This window comes from Piliocolobus tephrosceles, chromosome 5 (genome assembly GCF_002776525.5).
Source record: "Piliocolobus tephrosceles isolate RC106 chromosome 5, ASM277652v3, whole genome shotgun sequence".
NCBI lineage: Eukaryota > Metazoa > Chordata > Mammalia > Primates > Cercopithecidae > Piliocolobus > Piliocolobus tephrosceles.
This window is the reverse complement of record NC_045438.1, coordinates 165,360,576-165,369,583: the sequence shown is the minus strand read 5'-3', so window position 1 is coordinate 165,369,583 and position 9,008 is coordinate 165,360,576. Positions and strand designations below refer to the sequence as shown.

The 9,008-nt window shown below is 40.4% G+C and overlaps 1 pseudogene; it reads left to right on the top strand.

The window, feature by feature from the left end:
• LOC111527992 overlaps positions 1-6,603 on the top strand; it is a 12,625-nt pseudogene extending 6,022 nt beyond the window's left edge.
• The last annotated feature ends 2,405 nt before the right edge of the window (positions 6,604-9,008 follow it).

The window sequence follows — 9,008 nt, the reverse complement described above, 5'->3', positions numbered from 1 at the left end:
ACAATCACCTGTAGAACTCTAACAGGTGCTCTTGGTTTTACAATCACTTGTAGAACTCTAACAGGTGCTCTTGGTTTTACAATCACCTGTAGAATTCTAACGGGTGCTCTTGAGTGCAGGTTTCTAATAACTTTGGAAATTGTAACGTTAGAATAAAGAAAAAAACTTCCCAGACTCCCATTAAAAGCTAATGTGTTCATAAATATCGAGCAGAACAGAAGTTAATTACATAAACTAAACTAATGGAAAACTAAAAACTAAAAAGCAAAAAAAACTAAAAACTATAGTTATTTGCATATATTCATTAAAAATCTATTTTCTGGCTGTGTGTCATGGTTCATTTTCTGGCTGTGTGCCGTAGCTCACACCATGGCGTGAAAATCTATTTTCTATTTTCTTGCTGTGTGCCATGGCTCACGCCTGTAATCCCAGCACTCAGGCAGGTGGATTGTTTGAGCTTAGGTGTTCGAGACCAGCCTGGGCAATGTGGCAAAATCCTGTCTCTATGAAAAACACAAAAAATTAACTGGGGATGGTGGCACATGCCTGTAGTTCCAGCTACTTGGGGGGCTGGGGCAGGAAGATTGCTTGAACCTGGGTGGTCGAGGCTGCAGTGAGTTGCTATTGCACCACTGCACTCCAGCCTGGGTGATAAAGTGAGACCCTGTCTCGAAAAAAAGAAAAGAAAAGAAAAAATCTGTTTTCTTTTGTAACAGGTCACAATTGGAGACACTGGTTATTTTTACCAAGCTTTAATGGAATGGCACGCTTTTTTGGGGGGGGTGGGGAGGCGAAATCAAAGTTAACTTATAAAGCCAATAAAAGTTCCTTGGAAAAGCTGGCCTCATACCTTATCTATGCAGTCCCTGTGCAGGGTTCCTAACTGTGATAAGTAAAGAATGTCACTTTCTAACAGACCCAGGAGCCCGAAGTTGTCTTGGGACCTCAAGAGAAAAAGAATTTATCCAACTCATACAGGTGTTTAATGGCACAAACCCATAATTGGGCTTAAGACATTAAAGTCAAATCTGAGATTCTCTATGGAATAAAGTTTCAGCAAAACCAAATTTAAAAAATAGAAGAGTCTATATGCAAAATAATTATTCTTGCTAACTTTATGTAAATACTCAAGCCAAGTATAATAAGATGAAAACTTATTTTACCAATAGATTTTTTCCATTATAATTTGCTTTTAGCGAACTGGAAAGAAAAATTATGTTTCAAAAAAGCTGTAGTCCATTGGTCATCAAATTCTAGTCTTGTCCACTGTTTTAAAGTTTTTTTTTATTATTTTCTTTTTTTTTTTTTTTTTTTGAGACGGAGTCTCGCTCTGTCACCCAGGCTGGAGTGCAGTGGCCGGATCTCAGCTCACTGCAAGCTCCGCCTCCCGGGTTCCCGCCATTCTCCTGCCTCAGCCTCCCGAGTAGCTGGGACTACAGGCGCCCGCCACCTCGCCCGGCTAGTTTTTTGTATTTTTTTAGTAGAGACGGGGTTTCACCGTGTTAGCCAGGATGGTCTCGATCTCCTGACCTCGTGATCCGCCCGTCTCGGCCTCCCAAAGTGCTGGGATTACAGGCTTGAGCCACCGAGCCCGGCCATTTTTTTATTATTTTCTACAATCTTAACCAAATCCTGAATTCCTTCTGGGCTACAAGTTCCCAATGCATTCAACATTTTTTTCCTTTTATTTTTCTAATTTAAACTCAATGGAGTTGCTATTACCTCTTTCCTAAGGTCCTGCAAACTAAAGTTCATTCTTTAAAATACAAGCAAAAGAATGAAAAGGGTAAGATGGCCACTGCCTTCCCCCTCTATAACTAAAAATGCGTTGAGTTTAACATCTGGATAAATTGTGCCCAATGTTAATGTTTGTTTTTTTTCTTCTGTTTCCATAAAAATGCCTCTTATTAAAAATTTGTTTGCCTTCATCATATGTAGAGGCTGTAAGGCTCACCTCTACACCACAAACTCCAAGGGGTCTGGCCCTGTCCTAGGGGCTTTAATTCGAGCCCATTGCAATTACACCCTCAACTCTAATCAGACACACCAGGAATGGGAGACAAGTTCACTGTGCAGCTCCACAGGTTTTTTCTATGGTGGGGAAACAATAAAGTTAATGCCAGCAAAATGTGTAGTAATTCCTTCATACCTGTACATAGCTCAGCAACTGGAATGGAATATATAGAAATAAAGGTCAAAACTAAACTAACTCCTCACTAGTACATCTACAAACTTTTCCTTGATTTTTTCTTATTGAATTAACATTTAGAAATCTTATCTCTCAGGCCCCACTTCTCCCACCTATAATAATGCTTATATTAGCTTATTTGTATTATGTATTATTAATGCAATATCTTGTTTTGTGTCTTCTAGAATACAACAATTTCAAACTAAAATGTCACTGCAGTGAGGGTATCATTCACTAAAAGAACTCCATGACTCTCCTTTGGATACAGCAGGACAAAATTTTAGGCTACAAATGCTGCCCCAACCACATGGTTACACAATGACTCTGCCCAATTAACTCCCAAGCCAAGGATTTAGGCCCTTGTAGCCTCCTGACAGACTAACAGGATTAGGTAGGGCCAGCTCGATGCCTCTGGTCAGCAGGAAGCAGTTGGAAGATGAAATCTTCACCCACATGCTAAATATTTCTTATTGTTGCTCTGTTAGTAGGGAGATGTGGAGTCCTAACCAGGGAAAGGGAGTCAGGCTTGCAGGACCAAGGGAAAGAAAAAAGATAAAGCAGATAAGCTACAAGTCTGCCTTTCTCATGGTCTGGGATACATAGCCCTCCTGTGCAAATAATTCACAGTCTTCCCGCACCCAGCTATCACAGGACACCTGCAAGTTAACTCACTGCAATCTTGGTATTATCAGCACTACACAAAGCCCTCTTCAGCATAAGCAGTGCCCTACAAAATCTCCACAAGTCTTTGTTTCTTTGCAGTCAGCTTCTGCTGACTTGCTCATTGTCTCTCTGGCAATGTATTTTCCTACTTTCTCTAATAAATCTGCCTTTCTGTACCAACAACTGTCTTGGTAAATTCTTTTTTTTTTTTTTTTTGTTGAGACGGAGTCTTGCTGTTGTTGCCCAGGCTGGAGTGCAATGGCACGATCTCGGCTCACTGCAACCTCCACCTCCCAGATTCAAGCGATTCTCCTGCCTCAGCCTCCAGAGTAGCTGGGATCACAGGTGTGCGTCACCACGCCCGGCTAATTTTGTATTTTTAGTAGAGACAGGGTTTCTCCATGTTTCACCATGTTGGTCAGGCTGGTCTTGAACTCCCGACCTCAGGTGATCCGCCTGCCTCAGCCTCCCAAAGTGCGTGAGCCACATTGCCCGGCCTGTCTTGGTAAATTCTTATACCCCCACACCACTGTCCTGGATAGTTGTTGCTCCCCACAACAAATACCATGAGCATTTCTATGCACGTAAACTTTAGATGAGATGAACCAATTCCTAGAAAACTACAAACTGCTAAAACATGCCTAAGATGAAACAGACATAATTAAATAATCCTATGACTATTAAAGAAATCAAATGAATAGTTAAAAGACTTCTAAAAAGAAATCTCCAGGCCCATATGATTTTACTGATGAATTCTACCAACTATTTAAATGAGAAGAAAACATTAATTCTATACAATCTCTGTCAGAAAATAGAAAAGGGATACTTTCCAACTCATTTTATGAGGCTTTCATTACTATTATAACAAAAGCAAAGATAGTACAAAAAAGAAAATTATAGACCACTATACCTATACCATTATGTGTTTCTGAATACAAAGAAATCCTCAACAAAACATTTGCAAATCAGCAACATATAAACAGAATGGTACAGCATGACATAATGGTGTTTATTATATGAGCAATGTATACAAAGAATAGTATAGGCCAGACACAGTGGCTTACTTTGGTAATCTCAGCACTTTGGGAGGCTGAGGAAGGGTGGATCACTTGAGTCCAGGAGTTCAAAACCAGCCTGGCCAACATGGCAAAACCCCATCTTTATTAGAAATACAAAAATTAGCCGGGTATGGTGGCACATGCCTGTAATTCCAGCTACTCAGAAGACTGAGGCAGGAGAATCACTTGAGCCTGGGAGACAGAGGCTGCAGTGGGCTGAGATTGTACTACCACACTCCAGCCTGGGCAACAAGAGTAACAAGAGTGAGACTCTTTCTCAAAAAAAAAAAAAAAAAAAAAAAGATAGTACAGCATGACATAATGTTTATTATACTAGCAATGTATACAAAGAATAGCACAGCAAGATATAATAATGTTTATTCCAGGAATGCAAGTATGGTTCAATGTTTGGATCTCAACCAATGTAATCTACCATAGACTAAGCAGAAAAAAACCCACATGATCATATTAATTAATGTAGAAAAAGCACTTGACCAAACTTAATGTCCATTCATGGGGAAAGGAACCTCTTAGCAAGCTTGGAATAGGAAAAAAAGTCTTTTTTTTTTTTTTGTGAGACAGAGTCTTGCTCTGTAGAGAAGGGGTTTCACCATGTTGGCCAGGCTGGTCTCGAACTCTTGACCTCAGGTGATCCACCTGCCTCAACCTCCCAAAGTGATGGGATTATAGGTGAGAGCCACCATGTTAGGCCAAAAAATATGTCTTTAATTTGACAACAGACATCTAAATATCTACAGCTATCATTATGCTATTCTCATAAAATTAAGAATGAGGCAAGGATGTCCATTCTTACCTAGTCAGTGCAATGAAAAGGAAAATTTACAAAAAGGCACACATATTGGAAAGTATGCAATAAAACTAGCCCTATTTGCAGATCATATGGTTGTATATGTAGAAAATGTCAAGGAATATATAAAAGAAAAAACAAAACAAGGTCAGGCATGGTGGCTCATGCCTGTAATCCCAGCATTTTTGGAGGTCTAGGTGGGTGGATCACCTGAGGTCAGGAGTTCGAGACCAGCCTGGTCAACATGGAGAAACCTCATCTCTACTAAAAATACAAAAATTAACCGGGCGTGGTGGAGGGCGCCTGTAATCCCAGCTACTTGGGAGGCTGAGGCAAGAGAATCGCTTGAACCCAGAAGGCGGAGGTTGCAGCGAGCCAGGACTGTGCCATTGCACTCCAGCCTAGGCAACAAGAACAAAACTCTGTCTCAAAAAAAAAAAAAAAAAAAAAAGGAAAGAAAATAAAAGAAAAAAGAGAGAAAAAACCTTCTAGAACTAATAAGAGAATTTAGCAAGATACAAGGTCAATGTGTAAAGGTAAATTGTCTTTTTATATACCAGCAATGTACAATTGGAACCCAAAATTAAAACAATAAAATTCACAGTAGGTCCTCAAATAAAATAATCTCACAAAACATGTACATGCTCTCTACGCTGAAAACTAAAAATAGCTGATAAAAGACACCAAAGGAGGTCTAAATAAGTGGAGAAAGACACCGTGTTCATGAATTAGAAGAATCAATATTAAAAAGATGACAATTCTTCCCAAATTTATACATACACTTAATACAATTGCAATCAAAATCCCAGAGAATTTTTGGGAGACATAGACAGGTTGATTCAGAAAATCTATACAGAAAAGCAAAGAAGCTAGAATAGTTAGAACAATTTTGAAAAAGTAGAATAGATTGGATTTACCCTGCACAATTTTAAAATTTACACTAAAGGTACTTTAATTAACAAACACAGTATGATATTGGCAAAGGAATAGATGCAAGATAAATGAAACAGTGGAGAGAGGAGAGTGAGAGGAATACATGCACATACATATGGCCAATAGATTTTTTTAATCCTTTTTAAAATTAACAGACTATTATTATTATTACTCTTATTATTATTCGTGACAGGATCTCACTGTTGCCCAGGCTGGACTGAAGTGGCACAATCATGGCTCACCACAGGCTTGACTTCCTGCTCTCGAGTGATCCTCCCACCTTGGCCTCCCACAGCTGGTACCATGGGTATGCACCACCATGCCCGGCTAATTTTTTTATTTTTGGTAGAAATGGGATTTTGCCATGTTGCCCAAGCTGGATTTGAACTCCTGAGCTCAAGCTATCCACCTGCCTCGGCCTCCCAAAATGCTGGGATTACAGGCGTAAGCCACTGTGGGTCTGTGCCTGGCAAGACTTAATTTTTTTAGAATAGTTTAGATTTCTAGAAAAGTTAAGCAGAGCAGGGCAGCGCAGGTCGCCGTGGTGGAGCTGCAGCAGCTGCAGGTACAGGAGGTAGTGGACGCCACAGTGAAGAGTCTGGAAAGAGAGAACATGCAGAAGACACAGGGTCTCATGTTCAGGTGCAGTGCCAGCTGTTGTGAGGACAGCCAGGCATTCACACAGCAGGTGCACCAGTGTATCGAGTGCTGCCATGTGCCTCTGGCTCAAGTCAGGCCTTGGTCACCAATGAGTTGGAGAAGTTCCAGGACCACCTGGCCCGGTGCACCATGCATTTCACAAAGTCAAAGATTCAATAGATGCTGGGGGTAAGGAGCTTCAGGTGAAGCAGCAGCCGGACACTTGTGTGACCAAGTGTGTGGATGACCACATGCACCTCATCCCAGCTATGACCAAGAAGATGAAGGAGGCTCTCTTATCCATTGGGAAATAAAAGTCTTTGCCAGTGGCCAGTGTGGGCAAGAATGTATTTTTTATAAGGAATCGGCAATTTTAGTATTTTAAGCAAAGTTTATGAACGAACAAAGGAAGGATGGCCACAAGTATAAGGCATATGTCACTTGCCTCTGGACACTGGTTCTTTTATGTTTCAGTCCTGAAAGAGAAGTGGAAAAAAGTGGTGCTAAATTGGGTCAGAGAGATTACGGGAGCGTTTTAGAGCTTCTATTTCCTATGGCCAGCGCTTGTCCTGGCAGTAAGGATCTCCTCTGTGACAAGCCTGAGTCCTCCAAGGCACCAGACTCTTCTTACCACACAGGTACCAACAGGCTGGCAGGTTAGAGTTGATAGAGTTTGAGGAGAGATATTTTCTCTTTGTTGCCAACATCCTGTTTACCACAAGTGTCACTGCACCGTTTTCCATAAGCTGTGAAATAAAATCCATGAGCTCACTAACTCAGAAGGGAAAAAAACTTTCCTGGGTCTTTTTTTTTTTTGGTTTTGTGTAATTTATACAAGGGCACACAAGTTGATTTTAAGATGTGGAATTGGGAGGGAGAGTAGTTTGGATAAGAGCTTCAAAAAGTTCCTTGTGGATCCCCATTTTTGGTCATCAAGATGTGGATGTGTATTTCTTAAAATTATTACATGCTGCATCTTTCAGCCTGGAGACGATGCAAAAACATGAGAAGCGATGACACACTAATTATGGGAAGCAGAGCTCCCGTCTTACTGGTTGATGGGCCCTGAGGCTGTGTGTAGCAAAATCACAGGGCAATCTTGCAGTAACACATAAGGCCTTGAAGAGCAGGGGGTTTTGATTGGGATATGTACTAACATCAATGAATGAACAGTAAAAGAGGAGCTCTTGGCAACTTGATTATAAGAGAGTTATGAAGTACTGGATTTGGAAAAACTTGCTATAGAACAGAATGGAATGAAAGCCTAAACCTAGCATTGCTTACTTAGCCCCCTGAATTAACAGAGCCCAACTGAGACAAACCCCTGGTGCTACTGTAAATGGAATTACTTTCATAATTTATTTGACTTGTTCATTTCACATGTATAGAAACACAGCAGATTTTTGTGTGTTGATTTTGTATCCTACAATTTTTCTGAATTCATTTATTAGCCCTAGTAGTGTTCTTGTGGATTCTTGGAGATTTCCTATATTAAGATCATTTCACTTGGGAATAAGGATGGGTTTACTTCTTCCTTTCAAATTTGGATGCCTTTTATTTCTTCTTGTTTAACTGCTGTAGCTAGAACTTTCAGTACAATGTTGAATAGCGGTGGGTAAAGTAGATGTCTTTGTCTTGTTTCTGATCTTAAGGAGAAAGATTTTAGTCATTCACCATTGAGTATGATTTTAGAGTGGGTTCTTCTTAAATGCAGTTTATCACAGGTTCCCTTCTATATATCACGATTCCCTTCTATTCCTAATTTTCTATGTGTTTTTATCATGAAAAGGTGCTGGATTTTGTCAAATGCCTTTTCTACATCTATTGAGATGACCATGTATTTGGGTTTCTTTTTATTCTATTAATGTAATATCTTCCAATAATTGATTTTCTTATCTTGAACCACTCTCACATTCCTGGGCAAAATGTCCGTTGATCATGGTGTGTAATCCTTTTAATATATGCTTAATTTGGTTAAATCTGCCAGACAATAACACTTTGTACTCAATACTAAGATGTATTAATGGGCTGGGCACAGTGGCTCAAGCCTGTAATCCCAGCACTTTGGGAGGCCAAGGCAGGTGGATCACGAGGTCAGGAGATCAAGATCATCCTGGCCAACATGATGAAACCCCGTCTCTACTAAAAACAGAAAAATTAGCTGGGCGTGGTGGTGTGCACCTGCAGTCCCAGCTACTCGGGAGGCTGAGGCAGGAGAATCACTTGAACCAGGGAGTTGGAGGTTGCAGTGAGCCAAGATCATGCCACTGCACTCCAGCCTGGCGACAGAGCAAGACTCTGTCTCAGAAAAAAAAAAAAAAAAAGTACTAATGAAGATTTTACGTTTATCAGCATAAAGAGACAGAAATAATTCTCTTATCTGTACCTTAGGAGTTCTTGGAGTTAGATGTAGCTCTTTTTTTTTTTTTTTTTTTTTTTTGGTAAACTGTGCCATTTTTCAGGAATTTGGTTTTAATTTCAGGTTTTAATTTTTTTTTTTTTTTGAGATGAGGTCTCCCTGTTGCCCAGACTGGGGTGCAATGGCACAATCACAGCTCATTGCAGCCTTGAACTCCTGGATTCAAGCGATCTTCCTACTTCAGCCTCCCAAGTAGCTAGGACTACAGGTGTGTGCCACCATGCCTGGCCAATTTTTATATTCTTTGTAGAGATGGGTCTTGCTTTGTTGCCCTGGCTAATTGAACTCTTGGCCTCTAGT